At 49.4% G+C, this 25238-nt stretch overlaps 1 pseudogene; it reads right to left on the bottom strand.

Moving 5' to 3' along the window:
* Positions 1-1058: 1058 nt before the first annotated feature.
* On the bottom strand, positions 1059-22830 carry LOC142440571 (bifunctional peptidase and (3S)-lysyl hydroxylase JMJD7-like; annotated as a pseudogene).
* Positions 22831-25238: the final 2408 nt, after the last annotated feature.

Here is a 25238-nt window from a genome sequence, read left to right as displayed (position 1 = left end):
GGTCCTGCTTCCAGGACAGCTCACCACCCACCCGTGTGAGCAGGACAGGAAGGCATGTCTTGGAGGGGCCACAGGTCTGGGCAGGCGCCAGAGGTAGGGCAAGGGCAGAGTCCCCACCAACAAGGCTTGTAGCAACATTCAGGTACCAGTAGGATAGGAATGCCCAGTCTCCACTGAAGCAGACCCGGAGGAGGGCTGTATCCGGAGCCTATCATCAGAGCAGGGGAGTGGCTGTTACTAAAAACAGCTCTTCAAAGCCAGGGCCTGGGTCACCTGGGTCCCCAGAGATGGCCAGGACTAGAGCTCCAGGTGGGCACCCAGGGGAAGGGGGCTCATCTCCCCTTTTGTGGGGGCAGCATGAGAAAGCCAGTTCCTTCTGCAGAGGAGCAGCCCAGGGGTGGGGGGTGGGGCAGTTTCTGTCCCCTGATCCCTGTGCTGGTTAGGAGACACAGGCTAGTCCCCAAGCCACCAACCCCATCGCGAAGCTAACCAGAGTCCCAGTCAACGAGCCCTGGCAGAGAGTTAAAACAGGGTTGGCCTGCCGGCCAGACCGGAGTACAAGCTGTGGTCCCTGGACAGACAGGGAGCTAGCTCCTCTCTCTGATGTTTCCATCTGAACCCTCCCCGCCATCCCGGAGACACAGAAAGCCACAAGGAGCAGGTACCACATGGAGCCTCCCCGGCTTTATTGAGCATATTCTTCGAGCGAGTGAGCGGGCCCTTACAGAAACCCTCTCCAGGCCCCAGGGCAGCCAGAAAGGTAGGGACCATCATTATCTCCACTTCACAGCTTTACAGAGGAGGGAGGATGCCGCAGCTGGCCTCCACCCACGGGGCTGCTTCACCTTCGTGGCAGCTTTCTGGGAACCCTGACCTAGACACCTGCCTGGCACTTCCTGGTCCTCCTCCTATCACCCACGATAGTCTCCAGGGTCGGTCCCAACCCAAACGGGGTTTTGGGTCAGACAGACTGCAGGGTGTCTCTGTGGGGGCCCATCTGGGGAGGAGCCAGAGTGCCCCCTGAGCTGTGAGGGGGGGCACATTCCCTGGGGGCTCCACTAGTCCAGGCCTGAGGCCTTGGTGAGGGTGTCGAGCAGTTGGAAGTAACTATACTTGAGGTCATACTCCATGTCGTACCAGAAGTTCACTGTGGGGAGAGCAAGCACATGAGTGGGTGGCCCAGCTCTGACCCAGAGCCTCCCAGCCCACCCGCTGGCCGAGGCCGGCAGCTCCTCACCAGCAATGCAGCCTTGGGACTGCTGAACGTGGTGGAACCACAAGGCCGGCAGGTAGAGCATCTCGCCAGCCTTCATGGTGCAGCAGAGGGCCTGGGCCCCACGGTACTGTGGGTACCGGGACAGATCTGGTGCCAGGGGATCCAGTGGAAGCCAGGGAACCTGGGGACGGAGCAGGACCGGGGAACTCGGCCTTTGGCCTTGCCAAAGGTAAGGGCCAAAGGTCTCCCTCCACTCCGCCCTGGGAAGCCAGCCCCAGAAGGCGGGACCTTATGGAGGAAGGGGCCACCTTCCCAGGACCTTTGGGGCCCGCTTGCTCCTCGGAGCCCAGAGGGCCCCCTCTCTGCCTGAGATGGATGAGTTCGCCCCTCCCTGAGGCCCAGGGCCAAGATGGACACCTTCTCCATGGCCTCTTCATCCACCACCTCAAAGGTGCCCGCCTCAGTGAGTCCGTAGGTTGCTGGGGTGTACAGCTCTGATGCCAGAGAAAAAGGGGGAGCTCAGCAAAGAGTGCCCCCAGCCCCTCACACCTCCTCCCAGCCTCTCCTGTTGGCTGCCTGGCCCCAGGGACACAGGCAAGGAAGTCTCGCTACCCTTCCTCTGGTTTGAGGCCCATGCGTAAGGCAGGCCCCAGCCCTACCATAGGGAATGAAGGGTCGGTCGCTGGGCGGGTGTAACAGGAAATGTTTCTCTCCAGAGAGGACACAGTAGAGGTTTTCGTAGTGGTCCTTGTGCACTGCCAACACAAAGAAGGTACTGGGCAGAGTTGGCGGAGCAGGGCACATGAGAGGCAGAACCTGCCCACCCAGAGCCTTGCGCCTCAAGACAGCCAGGGGTGTAAAATCGAGAAAGTCCTGCGAATAAAGATTTCAACCTTCCATCCAAAGTGTCCCCTGATGTCCCCTTTACGCCCAGTACTAGTTCAACTTAGCCAGTAAAGGATCTCCATCTCTCTGCCATGAGCATGGTGCTCTTTTAAACTCCATCCGGGCTCAGACTGAAAACAGCCTCTTCAAAGAACAGCCAGGATCCTGGAGGACAATGAATTTATAAGGGGGGAGGGGGAATCCCATTATTTTCTACACAGTTTCTGAAGTCCCCTCGTTTCCTTCAGGGAGAAGAACTTGGGAAGGGAGGGTGAGAACGTTTGAAACAACTAGAGGGACTGAATCAATGTCACTGAGCTGTCAGCGTAGAAGCTTGCTGTGTGCTTCTGCTCTGTGTATTCTCAACGACATAGTCAAACCAGACTCCAGGAGATGCCCAGGGGGGGCTGGGGTGGAGGGCATTCCAGATCCCAGCCACCAGGGACTTGGCACTCACCACGCCCCCCATGCGGGTCATCTCTCCAAAGAGGTAAATATCCACGCATAGGGTTCTCCCAAGTTCACCTCCAGGGCCAACGTGCCCTCTGAGAGATGTCTAGTGCGCCCCCACACCAAAGTCATCCCACCCACCACGCTGCCACGCAGCTCCTCCTCTGTTCACCGAATTGTAGACCGACCATCCAGGCCAGCCTCGCACCCTTGGCCCCGTCCTGGCTCCTCCCTGTCCCTGCATCCCAGAGACACCTACAGGACTTCACTGCGGCCCCCTCCCCCAGCCAGAAGTTCACCGCGTCTGGCATCTTCCCTGCAGGACAGAGGAGGAGAGTTAGGAGCGGTTGTCCTCTGCAGGTCTGGTCTGGGATAACACCCAACGGGATGTGGGCGGGGGTGCTGCGTGCGAGCGAGTGGCATCCCAGGGAAAAGTGGCGAAGAGGCCATGGTGTGGAGGGCTTGGGGAGTGGGCCCAGCCCCCCACAGGCAAAAGTTAGAGGCCTAATCCTTTGCAGTCGGTCAACAGTCAAGGCTTTCAGGGCGGCAGGGCCTGACCCTGGCCATGGGGTGGTGGATGTGGGCCAAGACAATCAATGTCACTGAGCTGTCAGCGGAGAAGCTTGGTGTGTGCTTCTGCTGTGTATTCTCAATGACTGCCCTCTGCCTCAGTCGCCCCCTCTCACCCAGAGCCTCGGAGGCCCAGGACACGTGGGGCTCCAAGTCGGGCAGCAACTGGGGCAACTCGGTAAGCAGGTTAGAGCACTGCTTCTGCACGTAGAGCACGCCAGGATGCCGGGCCCTGCCCTCCAGGACGTCCAACACACCTCACAGGGGCAGCAGGCGCTCGGCTGGCATCAAGAAGTGGTCTCCGCGCATGGAATCAGCATAGCCATCTGGGGTCACCGCTACGCTCACCTCCGTGGCGCCCACCGTGGCCCTAGGGGAAGGGGCTCTAAGAGCATGCCCACATGCCACAAGACAGCTCGCCCATCACCCTAGCCCAGCCCAGGGCTGCACCCACCTCAGATAGGGGAGCAACCACTTCTGCAGGGCATTGCGCACGATGCAGGGCCTGCTGGGGCAGACCCAGTCCTGGTAGAAGTGCAGTGGCATCGGGGCCTCATCCAGGTAGGGCACGGTTGGAGGCACGCCAAGCTCTTAAGTGGGGTGGGAGGTAGATGTTGACATAAACAGCACCCAGACACTTACGGATGAGATGCCCTCTCTGGGCAGGCCACAGGGTATCACTGGGCAGTGCTCACTGGGGAGGGACCAAGAGACTCTGGACCACCAGAAATAGAAGGGGATTTTCAAGGAGGAGGCTGCCGCACGCCTACTCCAGGAGGGGCCACACAGCCCAAGAGCAGGTGAGCAACATACTCTGGTGTCAACTTGTGGAGGGGTGGAGTCTAAGCTGTCATTCAGGTTGCAGTTTGATGACCTCATTTGGAGGTGCTCACGGAAATCAATAGCTAGCTTCCTGTGAGACATTCCTGCTGACAAGACACACAGAGCTACACTAGAGCCATGGAGCCACAGGGGCCACTTGGAGACCCCTGCTAGCGCTGGGATGCCTCCACCGCCACTGGGTCCACAAGACTTTCCACCCACTTGCCTGTGATCTTCCTGCATCAGTATCATTGCTTGTGTTTCGTGAGTAGGAAGAGGGATTTATAGACTGGTATCGGACATATGGTCTAACATCAGACTTAAGGACTTGATCTGGACTGGGCTGGGATGTTTTCTTAATGTACAATTTTTCTTTGACATAAAGTTCTCTTTTAAAACACATATAAGTGTCTATGAATTTGTTTCTCTGGTCAACTGGGGCTAACACAGCGGGACTCCTGCTTGGCCCAAACCCCAGTCCTCCCTGGGGCCAGACCCTTGGTTAGCTTCCCTAGCTGCAGTGGCGGACCTCTAGCGAAGTATAGAAAAGCAGCCTCAGGCACCACGCAGGGAGCTCCCCGTGGCTGGGGGCAGCAAGATGAAGGAAGAATGCCTTCCAACTGCGAATATTCACGGAATATTTTGGAATGTGCTCAGCACTTGGCTTGGTCAGTGTGAATGGGTCCTTTCAAGATGCTGACAGCCTCATCGGGGAGACATGCCTATCACCTGAACGCCCTGGGTCTTCCATGATGGTACCGTGCTGTGTGCTGCCTGGGTGGCTTTCTCTCGCTGCCCTTCATCGCACCCTTCATAAACATCACTGACTCCCTGTTGTGCTCCTGGCTGGCTCCTCGTCTCACCGCGTCTACCTACAAACACTCCCAACCTCCCTCGCCCTCACCTTCTCCCTCTCCCATGCCACCTCCTTTGGGGCCCCTCCACTCACAAGTCACCCCAAGAACCTTCCTTCCCCCAGCTGGCTATCCTTCTTCTTTAGAAACTTGTGAACCACACCACCCACCGCCCACCCCCGCCCACCCCCTCCCGGCCCCAGCCCACAACCATTTCTAGTAAACAAACAACAGTTGCCCTCGAGTCGATTCTGGTTCCTGGTGACCCGGGATGTCAGAGTGGACCTTTGCTCCACAGTTTGTGGCCCTGACTTTTCTGAAAAGGATTGCATTTCGTTGGGGGTCCTTTAGGAGTAGGCAAAGTGCCCCGACCTTCCCATTAGTAAGACAAATGCTTAATCATGGACACCACCCCGGGGCTCTGAAAAATCCCTCGTTCCCTTCCTGCGTGCATGTCCACTTGACCACCTGCACCGTCAAGCACACTATCTATGGGCCCTGGTGGTGGCACGGTGCTTAAGCACGTGGCTGATAACCAGGAGGGGGTTGATCTCAGTCCACCAGGTGCCCCTCGGGAGAGAGACGTGGTGGCCAATCTGTTTCCTCAGACACAATACGGGGCAGTTCTACGACTCCAGTGACAGGTTTGCAAACAGGTTAATATACTATCTACTCAATTGATTTCCACTGGATAGCTGTCTCTGTCCCCGGCTAGAATGTGATCTCCATGAGGGTGGGGGTGTGGATTACACCTTCCCAGGATGGAGCACAGTGCCCAGCACGCCCAAGATCCCCAGTACACACTGGTTTAATGACTGGATGAAAGGCTTACAATATCTCCTGCCACAGTGAACTAACTGGTTCCCCTGGTTTAACTCCCCTCCTTCCAAAAGCATTTATCACCCCAGCTCCAGACATCTTCTTGAAAGGCAGCCTCATGTTGTCACTCTGAGCAAACCTCCTTTGATGACTTACCACTTGGAGAATAAAGTCTGCCTGGCCTTGGTAACGGGGCCCAACCCATTCTTCTCCTCTGATTAGCCTCTGCCTGGAGCCGGCCCCTTACCACACACCCTCCCTGCTCCCTGGCCCTGCAGCTCCCTCCATTCTTTCCCTTGGGTAGAGTGGAAGGTCCCCCCTGTGCTTCAAGGCCACTGCCCTCCCCGTGAACCACAAGGTCGCGCGCCTCCGGTGAAGTCATCCGATTAGTCTCAAGGTCAGTGGGAAAGTGGGGATGTCTTTAGCTAGATCAGAAATTGGAGCTGAATAGGAAGGTCCCAGGGGACCTGGGAGGGTGGAAAGGGAAGAGCTGATTGGTACTTGAAAGTCACTGGCAAAGAGGCAAGAAGGATCCTGCCTAGTAGATACAGGAACCTGGAGGGGTGACACGTGGCCAAGCTGTGCCAGCCCACTGTAACAGGCACCCCGGAAGATGACTCAGGCTCAGTAAACCCCTGAGATTCTCACAGAAATTCTTAACAGAGGTGGTAACTGCTATTTTTAGCCCCTTTATGTTTTCTACTCTTCTTCCATTTTGATTTTCTTACATTTGAATAGATTTCTTTTGGGGTACGGTCACTCTTCTATCCCAGGGCTTTGAAACGAGAGAATTTCAAAAGAGATCTAGTCAATTCCTTTGACCCCATAAGTCCTCTGCTAGGAATTTAACCAACCAAAATACACATGGGCAAAACACTTCCCTATCCCGAGCGCACCAACCTCCCTCCCACTCAGGGTGTTTGCCTTCCGTGAACTGGCCCCGCAGGTGTCTGCACACTCCCTCCCTCCCTGCCCTTGAGTCTGTGCCCAAGTGCCACCTCCTCATTGAGGCCCGCTCTACTCACTCTATTGAACCTCCATCCCGGAGCCCCTCATTCCACTTACCTGATTTCCCCACATTTATCTTCTAACCTACTGTCTATTCATTTAGTGTGCCTATGGCTAACTGTAAGGAACCCCGGTAGCTGCTAACAGCAAGGTCAGTGGTTCAAACCCATCGGCCACTCCTCAGGAGAAAATAGATGCTGTCTGCTCTCTTAAAGAATTTCAGCCTCACTAACCCACCCAAGGGGAGCGGGTATTGTTTTTATCTCCACAGGGAAAGAGGGACCAGACTTCAGCCCAATGCTCCAAGATGTGAATGCAGCATACCAGCATGCAGTAGGGAACCAGTGGAGAGGTTTGGGGGGCCAGTCCCAATCCCAACTACTAAATGGACACCTGTCCCTCCCCCCAGAAGAATTTATTTCAAAGGGCGGCAGTGAATCTGAAGCTCTGGGAGAGGGACATATCTGATCAGAGCACACGGGAGCAGAGGAAGGGGAACGAGGAGAGTGGAGCACATCCTGGACCACCAGGCCATGAGGACGATATTTCCAATTAGAACAGCCAGTTCACAGAGAGGACCACATGGCCAGCCCCACTAGGAGACATGGCGCCCCTCACTGACTCATAGCCCTACAGGGGACAACAATGGAGACACAGTGTGGGAAATGCACCCAATATGATCCTGCCACACTGAGGCAAAACACTAAAGGGGTGCAACAGCAAGGGATTGGAGTGGCGAGGTCCCCAGGGAATGCTGAAGGTGGACTTTGGAGCCAGCATGGTGCCCCAACAGACTGGACTGGAAAACACTCCTAAAGGCCAACAAACAATCCTTGAACTAACTACAAGCTTTTCTTTCTTATTGTGTTTTGTTTTGGTTTTTGTCATTGGTTTGTTGTTGTTTTGCTGTATATTGTTTCTTGGTTTTGCTCTGTCTTGTTTTTGTGCATGTTATTACCTCCTCAGGTCTGTCTAAATAAGATAGGCTGGATGAACAATCTGGAGGAGAAAACAATGGAACCAACAGTTCCGGGGGGGCATGGGAGAGGGGGAAGTGGGGGGAAAGGTAGTGGTGTTAACAAACCCAGGGACAAGGGAACAAGTGACCCAAATCGGTGGTGAGGAGGGTGTGGGAGGCTTGGTAGGGCATGATCAAGGGTAATGTAACCAAGAGGAATTGCTGAAACCCTGGTGGGGACTGAGCATGATAGTGGGAAAGGAGGAAAGTCAAAAAAGGAAATAGAGGAAAGAGCTGGGAGGCAAAGGGCATTTATAGAGGTCTAGATAAAGACATGTACATAGGCAAATATGTTTATATATGATGATGGGGAAATAGATCTGTTAGGTAGCTTAGCCTAGGTAATTGGGAAGTCCATTTACGCATGCCCAGGAGAACCAGCAAAGGACAAAGCTGGATTTTCCCGCCAGTGGGTGGAGATGGGCGTTACACCTGGAGCAGCCCATCTGGGCCAGGTTACTACAATTCAGCCAATGGGATCGACCTGGAGTCGTTCACCACACGTCCCCCAGGAACCCTTAAGAAGGCAGGAACCGAGAGGGAGAGGGTCTTGCTTGGGTGGTCTGGTCATCTCCGTGGGAGGGGAGAGATCCTTTCGTGTCCCGGAGCAGTCTCTGCCAGGCCGCATGGTCAAAGGAATCCTATGGGTGCCGAGTAAAACCTGATGCTTCTTTGAACTTTCATTAAATTCACTTGGATCATGAGCCCGGCTTCGGCATAAAATCTTTCTCGTGCAGAGCCAAGGACCGAGGCTGAAATTTAGTCCCAGAGAGAGAGACCTTACAGGTCTATGTGCATATATTTATAGGTTTAGTATTAAGGTAGCAGAAGGACTTTGGGCCTCCACTCAAGTACTCCCTCAATGCAAGAATACTTTCTTCTTTTAAATTGACACTCTATGAGGCTCACCTTCCTGATACAACTGCTGAAGACAAAGCGGGTGAATAAGCAAATGTGGTGAAGAAAGCTGATGGTGCCCGGCTATCAAAAGATAATAGCGTCTGAGGTCTTAAAGGCTTGAAGGTAAACGAGCGGCCATCTAGCTCAGAAGCAACAAAGCCCACATGGAAGAAGCACACCAGCCTGTGTGATCAAGAGGTGCTGAAGCCATCACTTATCAGGCACCAAAGAACAAAAATTCATATCATTGTGTGCTCACCTCCCTGATTTGATCCCTGAAGACAAATGGGTGCATAAGCAAATGTGGGGAAGAAAGCTGATGGTGCCCGGCTATAGAGTCGGGGTCTTAAAGTTTGAAGGTAAACAAGCAGCCATCTAGCTCAGAAGCAAAAAAAAAGCCCACATGGACAAAGCACACCAGCCTGTGTGATCACGAGGTGTTGAAGGGATCAGGTATCAGGCATCATCAGAACAAAAAATTATATCATAGTGAATGAGGGGTGGAGTGCAGAGTGGAGACCCAAAGTCCATTTGTGGGCCACTGGACAACACCCCCTTACAGAAGGGTCTCGGGGAGGAGACAAGCCAGTCAGGGTGCGATGTAGCAATGATGAAAAATACAACTTTCCTTAAGTTCCTAAATGCTTCCTCCTCCCCCACTATCATGATCCCAATTCTACCTTGCAAGTCTGCCTAGACCAGAGGATGTACACTGGTACAGATGGGAACTGGAAACACAGGGAATCAAGGGCAGATGATCCCTTCAGGACCAGTGGTGTGAGTGGTGATGCTGGGAGGGTAGAGGGAGGATGGGTTGGAAACGGGGAACCGATTACAAGGATATACATGAGACCTCCTCTCTGGGGGATGGACAACAGAGGGGTGGGTGAAGGGAGATATCGGACAGGGAAAGATATGGCAAAATAATAATTTATAAATTTTCAAGGGTTCATGAGGGAGGGGGGAACAGGGAGGAAGGGAAAAAATGAGGACCTGATGCTAGGGGCTTAGGTGGAGAGCAAATGTTTTGAGAATGATGAGGGCAATGAATGTACGGATGTGCTTTACATAATTGATGTGTATATGGATTGTGATGGGAGTTGTATGAGTCCCTAATAAAAAGATTCTTTAAAAATCTGTTGTGCTTCCATACACCAGCAGCAAACAATCGGAAAAGGAAAGAAAGAGAACAACTCCATTTCTAATACCATCTAAACAACTAAAGGACTGAGGAATAATTTTTTTTAATAAATCGTTTTATTGGGGCTCATACAACTCTTATCAGAATCCATACATACATCAATTGAGTAAAGCACCCTTATACATTCGTTGTCCTCATCATTCTCAAAATTCGTCTTCCACTTGGGTTCCTGGAATCAGCTTTTTCCTTTTTTTCCCCTCCCCTCCCTCTCCGCTCCCCCTCCCCCTCCCCCATGAACCCTTAATAGTTTATAAATTATTATTTTATCTTATCTTACACTGCCCCGCGTCTCCCCTCACCCACCGTCACATTGCCCATTTCCCAGAAAGGAGGTTACATGTAGATGGGACTGAGGAATAATTTAATGAGGGAGACAAATACTAAAAATACTTCTGAGAGAATTTAAAGAAGACATAAATAAATTAGAAGGCTTAATATTGTTAAGATGACAATATGACCAAAGTGATCTGCAATCCCTATAAAAATTCCAACAGCTTTTATGTTCCTTTTAGGGGAACGGAAAGTCAATTCTCAAATTCACATGATTGCAAAGGGCCTCAAACAGTAAAAATTATCTTGAAAAAAAGAAGAACAAAATAGGAGGTTTCAAAATAAAATAAAAAAATAAATTTTTAAAAATAGGAAGTTTCATCTTTTCCAATTAAAAAATGTACTGTAACGTTGTTAGGCAGACTAGCACAGGGATGGGATGCCCCTTAAGCCATGCCCAGAGAGTCAGGCAAGGGAACAAAGAGCAACACACTGCACATGCTCAGAGGCTCAGGTTTCCTGCCAGTGGGATTGGGTGGGTGCTAAACCTGGATCGGCCCACCTGAGCCAGGTGAATTCAATTCAGCCAATGGGGTCCATCTGGGGTCGTCCACCACGCCTCCCCCTGGAGTCCATGAAAAGGGAGGGGTGGGGGAGGGGGAGGGGGAGGGGGAGAAGGGAGAGCGAGCTGGAGCGGGAGAGATCTAACAGAGAGCAGAGAGTCGCAGGGAAGGAGAGATCTTTGCGTGATGATGAGCAGCTTCAGCCAGGCTGCAAGGTCGGGAGGAGTCCTATGGGTGCCATGTAAAACCTGAAACTTCTTCTGCCTCTCATCAAACTCACTTGGATCACGAACCAGGCTCCGGCGTGAATTCTTTCTAACGAGGTACAACTTGATCTCCCGAGAGTTCTAACAAAGCCACAATCATCAAAATAGTGTGGTACTCCTAAGAGGGCAGGCCAAGGAGTAGAAATGAGAATCAAGAAATACACCCATACACCTATGGTAACTTGTGATTTGACAATTATGTGAATGGTGGAAGACTCACTTATTCAATACACAGTGCTATGATCACTGAGTCGCCACATGCAAAGGAATGAATGCAAATGGACCGATACCTTACATCATGTATGTGGAATTATAAAGAGACTTCTCCCCAGCTTTGTCTCCCCAAAGACATGTCAAACACTAGAGCCTATTTGCCAGCATATGGTGGGAGGCCAGATGCTTGTAGACATCCTCCCTGAAGGCAGTCATTGACCAGACAACTGTCTGCTCCCAGGGCATGTAGAGGCCCCCCCCTCCCTGCTGTTAAGGACAATGGGCTAGTTCTCCCTAAATGCTTGTGACCATTAGCTTGGTTCCCATAGGAAGAGTTTACACCCTACTGATAATGGTTTCTATGGAGACCCAGAAAACAGGTCAAACCAGCTCAGTGACATTCAAAGTTAAGCTGCCATCCTGAATCTAGGATCCGCCCTTGTCACATGTGTGCCCCCAATCCCTCCTCTTCCTATTGTGTATATCTCTAGATTGTCCCCCTCTCATTGCTGTATACCCTATAGTGCAACCCCTTCCTGTGATGTATGTCTTTACCTGTAATTACTGGTCTTGCACATCCCCCAAAGATATATAGGCCTGGGTTAGCAATAAAGAGCTCTCTTGGGTTCCCTTCTTGGCCTCTCCTCAGTTCTCCCTTTCCCTCTCCCTTTTGCTGGCTCCCCTGTTCCCTTTCCCCTTGTCCTCCCCCCCTCCCCCTATCTCCACATGGACCACCAAGTGAGGCTGAGATGAGCATGCTACTATGAAATGTGTCTGACTCCATTATTTCAATCTGTCTTCTATCTCTCGTGTTCTCTAGGACTTTACTATAATCTTAATCTATTTTAACCATACAACTGCGTCTATCGAACCCACCATTAGTTGTGGGGGGCTGGCCTTCCCCCCCCCACATGTATCAAATGGATCAATGACCTGAAGGTAAAACTAAAATCATATAACCTTAGAAGAAAGCAAAGCTAAAGCTTCAAGATCTTATTCTGGACAATGAATTTTTAGCTATGACATAAAAGGCATCTAAATCAGAATAGAACAAACATAATCTCCATTTGCATGTGACATGAGCTTGTGTACACAGAAAATTCTGAAGAATTCATAACAGCTACTCCAAAAAATTGGACGCGAGGGGAAATATATATATATATATATATATATATATATATATATATATATATATATATATATCCATTACTCGTAACAAGGAAGCAGGTGGACTTTGTGTCTCTACTTGAATCTTGCTACAGTACAAGACCTGTTGGTTCTAATAATTTGGCACTGTATGATAGTCACCTTTCTGACATGATTGCTGAAGACGATGAGGGTACATAAGCTAATGGGGTGAAGAAAGCTGATGGTACCCAGCTATCAAAAGGCAGAGCGTCTGGGGTCTTAAAGGCTTGTAGTTAAACAAGCAGCCATCTAGCAGGAAAGCAATAATGTCCACATGGGAAAAGCACACCAACCTGTGTGATCATAAGGTGTCAACAGCAAGAGGTATCAGAAGTTCAAAAACATGCAACCATATTGATGTGAAGGGGGAATGCATGTAGAAGACCCCAAAATGCACCAAGAATTGGACAGGCTCTCTCAGAAGGGCCACATGGAATGGAAGAGAAATCCAGAGAGCAGTGTGGCAATGATGAACCACATAACTATCCTCTAGTTAAGATTTTATCCCCTTGCTATAAGGTTTTTATTTGTTTTACCTCATTAATTGTTATATTTGCATATGTCCATTTGCATATTTAAGATTGTTCGGACATGGAAGTCAAGATAGATAACTCTTCAGAAACAGCTAATAGGAGTAACAAGTCCCTGAGGGTATGGAAAGGGGTGGGGAGGGAATGGGGAGCTGACAGCATTGATGATAGGGTTGAACCACAGAACTGTACATGAATGGATATACTGGATTGTGTAAGATGTCAATAAAACTATGATTAAAAAAATCCAAACTCACTATCATCCAAATGACAACTCAGAGCAATCCTATGGGACAAGGTAGGATTGCCCTGGGAAGTTTCGGAGACTGTAATTCTTTACAAGAGTAGAAAGCCCCATCTTTCTCCTGAGTGGTAGCTGATGGTTTTGAACTGCTAACCTTGCACTTTGCAGCCCACTCTTAACCATTACGCCACCAGGGATCCTTCAAAAACGCTACCAGAGCTAATGAGCTAATTGGGCAAAATTCCAAAATCACATAATTTTCAAGATACATAAGCTACTAGCCCAAATTTTAAAAAAAAATATAAACCCAGAAACAACAAGTGCTGGAGAGGACATGGAGAGATTCGACCTCGAGTGCACTGTTGGTGGACTTGTCAATACATACAGCTACTGGGGAAAATGATACAGAGATACTTAAAGCAACTGGGAATTGAAATCCCAGGTGATCCAGCAATACCACTTTTAGGCATATACCCTAAAGAAATACAGACACAACACGAGTGGATGAATGCTCCCCCATGTTCATTGCAGCACAGTTCACAATAGCAAGAAACTGGAAGCAGCCCAAATGCCAAACAGTGGAAGAATAGAGAAGCTATGGTACAGACACACAATGGAATATTACACCCCCTTGAAAAACGGTGAAAGCATGAAACACCACATGACATGGAAGAACCTGGAAACCATTGTGCTGAGTGAAGTAAGCCAATCACAAAAGGACAAGCATTGTATGAGTCCACTACTATAAGGAGCAACACCAATTAAACAAATCTTAGAAGCCAATTCCTGAGCAAAAGGGGAGAAACCTACCTACCGGCCACGAACCACACATCACCTCCCTTTCATGCACTTCCCAAGAGCCACCTGGAGGGAGGAGACCTCACATGGTCTGGGGTCGACCCCCTGAAGAGGGGGGATGGGAGATGGCCATCCACAGGAGGCTGTACAGCATGGAGACAAGGCTGGGGCAAACCAATGGGCCTCTCAGGAGGGGAGGAGACTCCTGTCCGAAAAGCAAACGAAGACCAGGGAAGGGAGCATCTACATTTTGGAAGAGACCCTGATAGCTCTGTTGGTGAGTGTGGTGGGTGACTGGGGAGAAGTCAACTCACATTGGGAAGGGATGCTAAACAAAGATTGTAGGGAAGTTAGGGAGACAATGGACCTGATTTCCTGTTCCTGGGTAGACTCTACAAATACATTTCTACCCAACCCTCGGTGAACCACACCATGGACTAAACACCATGATGACCTTGGACGCCGACCGTGCAGGCAGCACGGCAGAACACAGAGGCTGCACCAGAGGGGCTTAACACAGAGGTCCTGCTGAATGAACTGAGCTCTGCCTCCAAGTTGCCTGCACCCTTGGACTAGGGATGAGGGTACTATGGTGGGAGAGGAAGCGGATAGGGGCTGCTCCTGGGCGGGGGAAGCAGCAGTCATTAGACCTTGGGGGAAACCCCCAGCCTGGTGGATGTCCAATGGAAAAGGACACCACATATTTAGTACCTCGATGCCGCCCTAACAGTGGCATGACAGGTTTGGATCTATTGTGTCGGGACCTGCACTTGGAAGAACTGATCAAGGAAGGCTGCCCCTAACACCAAGACAGAGGTTGAACTGCCAGGAAAGAACTCATGGCAGCTCAGAGTGGATCTGTTCTCCCACAGACTCCTCAAACCGACAGTGGGGGTCATTAGGAAAATTAATTAGTTGCCAGTTCAATCGCCTTACACCCCAGGGGCATGATTGACAATGTACTTTTTGTTTACTGGGGTTTTTGTTTTCCTGCCTTTAGCTTGAGTGTTTTTTGTTTCTTGTTTTGGGGATTTTTTTTGAGTGTTCTGTTTTGTTTCCCCCTTTGTTTGTTTGCTAGTGGATTTGCTGCTGTTGTTGGTGTTTTGATTTTGTCATAAGACAACTGCCAAAATAAACCAGAGTCATGTATAACCAACCCATGGGGGAGCACATGGATTCTGGGCTCCCATTGAACTCTTAGCCCCAATCCAAGAACAGTTAGTTCTGATCACATGGCCCGGCAGGATACATGCCTTTAGGAAATGATCACTGAAGATAAGGGTGCTACAGCAAAGTGTGGTGAAGAAAGCAGATGGTGCCCAGCTATCGATCGCAATAGTGCCTGGGGTCTTAAAGGCTTACATTCAAGCAAGCAGCCATCTAAGTGAGGAGTCAACTAGATCCACATGGAAGAAGCACACCAGCTGTGTGATCCAGAGCTGACGAAGGGAAAATTATCAGAGCTAAAACTGTGAACACTCAATTTGTGGCAGGCTATGAAGGGCAGCGGGAACTCCAAACCCATCTGCAGAGTGTCTAGTCAGATTAAGCCCCTGGCAGATCCTCTCTAGCCACTGGCAAAGGTCTGGAACAGCCTTACTATCAAACATAGAACACTATAATGCTGATTGTGCTGGGTCAAACTTGATAGCTGGCTAGTTGACCTCCATCTAGAGAGTCTAGACCCAACCTGAATTTTGTTCTAGGTGCAAGGATCTCTTGCTTGTTGCATGACAAAAGTTTCTTCCATGACCTTCAACATATTGGTGATGGTCTTTTCTTTCTTACCCATTGTTTGTATTTTTGTCTTTACATTACTATTGTTTTATCCTTACTAAATAAAAAAATACAAAATGATTTTTAAAATACATGTTAGATTTCATCAAAATGAAAGAAAAAAAAGTTCATTAAGAAAGTAAAGAAATGGGTGTCAACTAAATCCACATGGAAAACACACCAGCCTGTGTGATCCAAGGACTGTCAATAATAGAATTCACATCTAAAGGAGGGACTGGCATTAGAGCTTAAATTGTGAACACCTGGTTTGCAGAAGGCTAGGGATGACGGTGAAAGCCCAAATTCCTTCTGCAGGGTCCACACATAGATTAAGCTTCCGAAAACATCCTTCTATCACCGTTAAGGGATATGATCTAGCCCTATTATCAGCCAGAGAGCATTATAAAGTCAGTTATGGCCAACGTACATAGGCTAAAATGTAAACTCTGATCATTTGATCCCCTGTCCACCATTTCAAAGCTATTTGTTTGTTTGCTATTTTTAAGTGAAGAGGAAATACTTGTGGATGAAGCCCCTGAATAATCCCCTCTGAGCCTGCAACAGGGATGTGAGCAGCCTGCTGGCACGCAGGGTGCACTGGAAGGTGGACTGCTGCAGATGCAGTCAGGCTAAAATCTAGCACCCTATCATTTGATCTCCCTTATGATCCATGTAAATTCACTCTAGTTTTTAATATCTTCTGCTTTCTTTTCAATTGAGGTTCTTATCTTTTCTTTTCAAACCATTTTATTAAGAGCTAATCCAGATAAACATTCCGTAGATCAGTCACATCAAGCAGTACTGTAAAATTTCTACCAAAATTAGTTTCAAAACATTTTCTTCCTTCTTGAACTCCTTGATATGAGCTCATCAATCCTGGCTTTTCATATACCGAAAAACAGTTAAAAACACAGAGCAAAGATTCAAGATTGCTACCCACAGTAACAAACTACAACAGAGATAAATCCCAATATGGGGGGGGAAAAACACCAGAAAATATTAAAAACCATCAAGCACAAAATATATCAGAGAGGGGATCGATTGACAAGGTTTGAACTGTTCAAATTGAATTTATCATTTTAATCTACTATAGTCGTTCCTCCAACACTCTGTCAGGTAACCAGGTCATCCCCCTGTCTCCATGGTGTTCAAGAGGGCAAGCATTGGAGGCTTAGTCCCTATTGTAGATCCTGCAAATGTGTCTGGGGCTTCCACTGCCATCCACAGCCTCCTGCAAGTCAGGGTCTCACCATTTCAATTCGGATACTACTCTCTTCTTCTTCGGATTTGGATTCAATAATTTACATTGCAAGGATCACACATGTTGGTGTGCTTCCTCCGGGTGGGCTTAGTAGATATCTCACTTAGATGGCTGTTTGCTTGGAAGATCCCAGACACTGTTCTATCTGATAGCCGGGTACCATCAAATTTCTGCACCACAGAAATTTTGCTATGGCACTCCTATCTTCTGTGTTTCCTTCATGAGGGTGAGTAATGAGCGGGGCCATGATGTAAGAACTAATTGCTCTTAGTTTGAAGCTACGATTAAGTGGGAACCCAAAATCCATTCATGATCTATGGTTTGCAATTGGCTCTGGCTCACCTTAGAGACATCCCTGTTAATTTACAATTGAGGTTTTTATCTGTTTTATAACTTTGTTATTGTTGTTAGCTTTTTTGATTTTTAATGTTTCTCTATATAAGAAATGTAGGATAGGTAAATCTAGAGATGGTAACTGGATTAATGGTTCCTGGGGGTATGGCAGGGGAGGGTGGTGGGAAATGGAGAGCTAATAAGGATGGGTACTAGACTAAAGAAAATGCCCTAAACCTGTGGTGATAATTGTACAACTGTGATTGAACTTACTGCATTGTTCATTTGAGTAGATGCCAATAAAACTGTTAGGAAAAAAGTAAAGATTTCATCAACCTATAGAGCAGAAAGAAACCTAAACAACCTGTAGAACAGGAAGAAAACATTTGAAAATCTTGTATCCAATGATAAGGGTTTGATATCCAGAATAGATAAAGAATCCCTACAAATTCACAACAAAGACAATCCACCCACAGTCAAAATCGGCCAAAGACTCAAGCTGTGATTTCTACCAAGAGGCTATCTACACATGGCCAAGCAGCACGTGAAGAGCTGACCGACAGCATGAACCATGTATTCTTTATGTGTGCCACGGAGTCGACGCAAACTGACGGCAACTCTAAGGAGCCCTGTTGATGTAGGGGGTCACACGTTGGGCTGCTAACCTCAAGGTCAGCAGTTTGAAACCACCAGCCACTTGTTGGGAGAAAGGTGAGGCTTTGTACTCCAGTACAGATTCCAGGAGCAGTTCTGTTCTGTCCGACAGGGTCTCCATGAGTCAGAAATGACTCCATGGCTGTGTTTGATTCTTTCTTTCTTTTTTCAGGAGCCCTGGTGGCTGTGGAATAGGCATTTGACTGCCCGCAAGTCAACAATTCAAACCCACCTCCTGTTCCAGGCGAGGATGAGGCTTCCAGGAAAGACTGACAGTCCTGACACCAAGGGCTCAAGTAGAAGGAAAATGTTTTGAGAATGATGACGGCAACGCATGTGCAAATGTGCTCGGCACAGTGGATAGATGGATTGTGATGAGAGGTGTACGAGCCCCCCAATAAAATGATTTAAAAAATAAAAATAATAAATTTTTAAAAAAAGAAAATCTTATAGGACTGAAATAAAAATAAATAAAGACCAGCAATCTTGGAGACCCCGCACTGGGTCGCCGGAGTGGGAGCTGCGGTGACAGCAGTGGGCTTGGGTGGGTATGGAACGAAGCAGAACTGCCCCGTCGGGTCTCCTCGGCTGCCCTCTTTGGGGCAAGACAGCCTGGCAGCTAATAGGGAGGGAAGGTCAGCGGTTTGAAACAACCAGCTCTGAAACTGGACAAAGATGACATGGTGGCGCTCATGTAGATTTCGTCTTGGAAACCCTGTGGGCTTCAGGGGCTCTAAGCCCTCATGGGAGCAGAGAGCTTCAAGTTTCTCCCTTGGATAGGCTGGTGGTTTTGAACCACTGAACAACTAGTAACTCACTATGCCACCATGGCTCTGGTCGCTAAGTCATTCATAAACACAAACATAGCAACCCTATCGCCCTATCAGACATTGTCGAATGGCCCCAAGGGGTTCTGAGACTGTAATTCTTTACTGGACTGGAAAGCCTCCGTTTTCTCCGGAGGAGCAGCTGGTGGGTTAGAACCATAACTTGCAGGTCACAACCCAATGGCCTAACCCACTGCGACATGAGGGCTCCTTTATCAGTCATTGAGCACAGTGACATCAAGTACATTCTGGCTTTGTGGGCTTCCATGACTGCAACCCTTTACAGGAGAGGAAAGCCTCATCTTTCTCCCACAGAGCTGCTGGTGATTTCAAACTGCTGACCCTGGCGTTAGCAGCCCAATTCATAACCTCTTCAGTCACCAAGGCTCCTTCATTAGTCACTGCTGGGCTAGCCAGTCAGTCCCAACCCATAGCAACCCCGTGTGCCACAGAAAAAAACATTGCCCAGTCTGGTACCAGCCTCACAATTGTTCTCATGTCTGAACACATGGTGGCAGCCACGGTGTCAACCAATCTGGTCGCAGGCCTTCTCTTTCTCTGCCCCTCTACTTTCCCAAGCAGGGTGCCCTTCCCCAAGGACTAGTCTCTCCTGACGACATGGTCAAAGTTTCTCCATCCCTGAATCTAAGGAGCATTCGGGCTATACTTCCTTCAAGACATACTTATTTGCTCTTTTTGGCAGTCCATGGCACTTTCATTATGCTTGGCCAGCACCAAGTTCAAATGCAGATACTTCTGGGGTTTTCCTCCTTTTCAGGGTCCTGCTTTCACATGGATAGGAGGCGACTGAAACATCTTGACTTGGGTCAGGCACACTTTAGTCCTGAAAGTCTCATGGGAGCCTTTCAATACTTTAACGAGATGCAGCACAGATTGACATTAGGGAAATTCAAATTAAAACCACAATGAGATATTGCATCACACCCACTAGGATAGATCTGGTTAGGAAAAAATGTCAACTATGTTTTGAAAATGATGATGGCAACAAAGGTACATATGTTTTTGACACAATGGATGTATGTATGGATTGTGATAAGAATTGTACGAGCCCCCTATAAAATGATTTTTAAAAAAAGAAAGAGAGAAAAAATGTCAACTAACAAGCATTGGTAAGGATATGGAGAAATTGAAACCCTTTTGTACTGCCGGTGGGAATGTAAAATGGGACAGCCTCTGTGTTCCTCAAAAGTTACATAGACCCAGCGAGTCCATTCCTAGGTATACAGCATAGCCTAGACACTTGAAAGTAAGGACTCAAACAGACACATGTTGCCAATATTCCTGTCTTAGTATTAAGAAGCGCCAAAAGTACAGAGAGGAACCGGAAACACAGGGAATCCAAGAGAGATGATCCCTTCAGGACCAGTGGTGACAGTGGCGATACGGGGAGGGTAGAGGGAAAGTGGGGTAGAAAGAAGGTGGGGTAGAAAGGGGGAACTGATTATAAGGATCTACATATAACCCCCCACCCCAGGGGATGGACAACAGAAAAGTGGGTGAGGGGAGACGTTGGACAGTGGTAGATATGACAAAACAATAGTAATTTATAAATTATCAAGGGTTCATGAGGGAGGGATGAGCGGGAATGGAGGGAGGAAATAAGGAGCTGATATCAAGGGCTTAAGTAGAAAGCAATGTTTTGAGACTGATGATGGCAACAAATGTACAAATGTGCTTGACACAATGGATGGATGTATGGATTGTGATAAGAATTGTATGAGCCCCCAATAAAATGATTAAAAAAAAAGGAGAGCCAAAATGCAAAAACAACTCAACTGTCCATTAAATGAATAAATATCTTGTTTATTCACTCATCCGCACATTCAGCCATAGAGAGAAGGGACATCCTGCTATATGCTATCACATGGATGAACTCTGAAAACATGCTAACTGACAAAGATGCTAGATGTTATTATATGACCTATCAAGACTAGGTAAATTCACAGAAACCGAAGTTCATTAATTGCTCTGTGGGAGAAAGAAGAGGCTGTCTGCTCCCGTCGTGAGTGCAAGTCTCGGAAACACAAAGGGGTGCTTGTCCTCCATGCTCTGAAGAGAATAACAGCAGTGAATTAGTTTGGGGTTGTTTTCTTTTTAAGTAAGGGAGGGAATCCGTTGAGGGGGGTACCAATTTTCTATTTTGAAATAACTTAAAACATTAAATGAATAGTGGTGATAGCATAACCTGATGAATGTTGCTGTCACCAAACTGTATTCTTAAAAATGGCATTTTGGGTTATATATCTTTCACCATAATAAAATTTGTCAATATATTTTGGAAGACAGCTACTTGGTCAACTGACTGCAAGAGATCCCTACTGGTACTCATTCCAAAGAAAGGTGACCTAACAGAATGCTCAAGTTATAGAACAGTATCATTAATATCACAAGAAAGTAAAATTTTGCTGAATATTATTTAAAGACTGTTGCAGCAGTACATTGTGACAGGAGGCTGTCAGAGGGTTAGGCCTTACTCAGAAGAGGACCTGGAACAAGGATGAGGAACAGTGCAGATTCTCTGAAAGCAGACGAGTCTGTTTCCTGGTGTTTTATTGACTATGCCAAATGCATTTGACTGTGTGGATCATATAAAAGTATGGGTAGTCTGAAAATAATTAACAATCTATAATCTATCAAGGGGCCACATGGTTGGGGGTTGGTGAGGAGGGAGGGAAAAGAGGAGCTGATCCCAAGGGCTCAATGGAAAGTAAATGTCTAGAAAGGAACGATGGGATATATGTACAAATATGTCAGATACAATTGATGTATCATTTGGAACAAGAGTTGTAAGAGCACCCAATAAAATGGTCCAAAAAAAACCTACGGGTATCCTTGAGAAGGGTAATTTCAGAACACTTCCCTGAGTTCATGCGGAACTTAACTTGGACTTGGGTCAAGAGGCAGAACAAAAGGAATACTGCATGGTTTAAACTCCGAAAAGGTGTGTGTCAGCGTTGTATCCTCTCACCATAATTACTCATTCTGTATGCCAAGCAAGTAATTAGAAATGCTGGATTACAAGAAGAAAGCTGCATCGGGATTGGAAGAAGGCTTGTCAACAACCTGTGATATGCAGGTCACACAACCTTGCTTGCTGAAAGGGAGGAAGACCTGAAGCCCTTGCTGATGAAGACCGAGGATTGTAGTCCTCAGGGTGGATTACTACTCAATGTAAAGATCAAAATCCTCACAAACTGACCAATAGGTAACGTCATGATCAATGAAGAAAGGGTTGAAGAGGTCAAGGGTTCGCCTTGCTTGGACCCACAATCAATGCCCATGGAAGCAGCAGCATTTCTGAATCAAATGATGCATTGCATTGGTATATCTGCTACACAAGACCCCTCAAATGTTGAAAAGCAAGAATGTGACGTTGAGGACTGACGTGCACCTGACCCAAGCCGTGTTATTTTCAATCCCCTCCTGCGCAGGTGAAAGTTGAACACAGAACAGGGAGGCCTGTTCTAAGCAGCCTGGGTGCATCTGAATGATGGCCCGGGGTGGGCAGTGTTTAATGCTGTTGTACATGGAGGGTCATTAAGAGTCAGAACCGACTCAGAGGCACCGGACATGCTTTCAGGTCAGGAAAGGCCAGGAAAGGCAAGAACGACAACAGGACAGAACCGGGCTCAAAACAGGCCCCAAGTCCCTCACAGCTCTGCTGTGCAGTGTGGTGGAAATTTCCTCCGAAATGGATAGTGGTGAAGGTCGCCGAGTGTAATGGATGTAATTAGCGTCACTGAGCACATACTGTTGAAGTAGAAAACGGTTTCGTGGTATTTTCCCTACACACACGTCCACACCCCCGAAAACCACTGTTAACATGTGGGGCGGGAGGGAGAGCGCACCCGAAAAGCGATGGGTGGGGCTACAAGCAGCCCGCGCAAGTGGCCAAGGGACCCGGGGAACCAGTGACTAGGCCGGCGTGGCCTGGGAGCTGAGGTCGCGGCAGGGGCGCACCCGGTTCTGGCGCCCGGTCCCCTCTAAACCTAAGGCCACGCCCGCGGCCCGGAGCTGCTCCACGGGCGAGGCGAGGACGTCGAGCGCTCCAAAGAGTCCACTCACCTGTTGCCGCGGCCGGGAATTCCTGTAACTCCCTGCGCACGGCTTCCAAAGCCGCCTCCGCCATGACCCTGCTGCCATGAGTCCCTAAAGGCCCTCCCGAGGCTCCGCCCCGCCCCCACAAGGCCACGCCCCTAGATCACCGAGCTCCCGCCCACAGCGACATCCCGCCCCAAGATCACCGATGCCCCGCCCCACACCCAGACATCCCGTCCCCTCAAGGCCCCCACGCCCAAATATCCCGCCCCTCAAGGCCACGCCCCCACATCACCGAGCTCCGGCCCACAGAGACATCCCGCCCCAAGGCCCCGCCCCCGAGCCGCCCTGGGAGCAAGACCTCCTTCTGCTTCACAGGCAAGCATCCCAAAGTAATAAATGATTGTGTTTATTGACAATTCCATACATCAATACAAACGGACACGTTAAAAACAGCCCGGAGCCCATAGGAGCCCGAGGAGGAGGAAAGAGCCACGTCCAGGATGAAGGAGAAGTTATAAATAAGGGCCCTCAATCCTGGGCGGGGCAAATCTGGAAGGGGTGGGGCTTGCCAGTGGCCTCAGACATTCAGAGGGGGATGGGCGCCAGCCTGACCCTAGCCAGTGGGGAGGGGAAAGGAACCCACCTTCTAAAACAAGACCTTTGTATGAGCATAGTCCCCTCCTTGCATGGGGCAGGCTGGCTGAGGATGGGGAAAGGCAAGCCCAGAGGCCAGGCTAGAGCCATACTTTGGGTAGGATGTGGCTGCTGTGAGCTGAGGGATGACCAACCCTCACAGGGCTACTGGCAGGGGCAGCCCTGCAGGGACCACCTTGGCCTTTATGAGGGCCCGAGGCCGCGGCCTCATTGCAGTTTGCCCATGCAGGTGACTGGGGTGGTAGAAAGTGGGGTGACATAGGCTTTTATCTGTCAGGTGCAGAGCAGCTGATGTGACAGGGCCAGGCATCCTTCAGTGCCCGGTTCCCTTCTGCCTATGCAGTCAGCAGGGTCTGGAGGGCTATCCAAGCTGGTGGTGAGTGGCCTCTGCAGCCTGAAGCTGTGCTAAAGCTGCCCTGACCTTTCAGGGGCAGAGGGAAGCCACAGGGGCCAGAGACACACAATCTTCACCCAACTTTGACAACCAATGCTCATTACTTGGTCTCTCTCTGCTGCCTACCGTACTTCACATCTGTCCCCTCTTGATTCTAGTCACTGTCCCACCCGTTCAATACTAATCTAGCCTCACACCTCTGCCACTTACCTGGCCCACTTCCCACCTTTCCAGTGTGTCTCTTGGTCCCTAGGCCTCCTTATGCAACCTCCAGCACCTGGGGAGGCTCCTGCCTGCCAGACCAGGTTCCCCCGAAGCATCTCACACTAGCTAGGCCGGGACACCAAGAATCCAGTGTATCCCATCTCTTCTGTGCCAATCATTGAATTGTACACAAGCCAGGTGGTGAAGCTGGGGCAGGATGTGAGGCAGAATCAAGCACACAGCAGCCATTCAAGTACTCAAGCAAAGAACATGGAGCCACGTGCATGCGTGTGCATGTGTGTGTGCACGTGTGCGTCTGCATGTAGGAAGGTTTCATCTCATAGCCAAGGTCCTTAGAAGGTGGGCCGGCGCCCTGTAAACCATAAGGAAATTCCCACACAAGCTTCTGACTGAGCCTCTCTCAGGATGCAGAGAGCAGGTAGCCTCTAGACTACAGCAGCCTGGTGGGGACCAGGGTGGGAAAAGAGGGGGAGGCCTGAGGAAAGGGGGTCAGGCTGCTATGTTTGCCCAGCCAAGGGCTTACTGTCCTGCAGCAATTTCCACAGCTGGTTGCACCAGGGCTGGCTGAGGTGTGCGGGGGGGGGGGGGGGGGGGCGATAACAGACAATGCTAGGGGTCTCTTAAGAGGGCATGGGAGTGGAATGTGGAGGCTCGGGCCCTGATACCAACCGGGACCTCCTAAAGGCAAGGAATGCCCCGGAGGGTCAGTGGGCTGTGAAGAATTGGGGCGAACCCCTGGCCTGCTCTGCAGCCAGGCGAGTGCAGTTGGTTTGGGAGGGGAAATGGAGGTAGAAGTGAAGATCCCCTTTGCGGAAGGGTACTGACGACCCTCCCACCTCTCACCTCTACCCCACAGAATACCCTGTGTATGCTCCACCCCAGGGAGCTAGCTGATCCCTGCAGTAATTTCAAATGGCTTCGAAAATGGGAGGGCCAGCCTGCCCATTTCCCCAGGTGGGAAGGCCGCTGCCCTCCCACCCCTCACAGCACCAAGATTACTAAGACCTAGGACCGACCCCTGCCAGGAGCCAAGAGTCCCGGGCTGTGGAAGCAGGAGTTCCAAGGACGTGAGGCAACAGTCAGGGAAATAAATTAATAAATACAGGGGCCTCCGAGGGGCAGGCGGTCCTCTTGAGCACTGGTCCCTGCGAGCCACTCCAGGCCTCCCTGCCGCTCGCAGCTTTTGGTGAGTGGCAAAGGAGCCACATTCCGTCCACTTGGGAGAGGCTGCGGGAAC

This window comes from Tenrec ecaudatus, chromosome 2, assembly GCF_050624435.1.
Source record: "Tenrec ecaudatus isolate mTenEca1 chromosome 2, mTenEca1.hap1, whole genome shotgun sequence".
NCBI lineage: Eukaryota > Metazoa > Chordata > Mammalia > Afrosoricida > Tenrecidae > Tenrec > Tenrec ecaudatus.
Note: the sequence above shows the minus strand (reverse complement) of the source record. Positions and strands in the feature narration are given on the sequence as shown.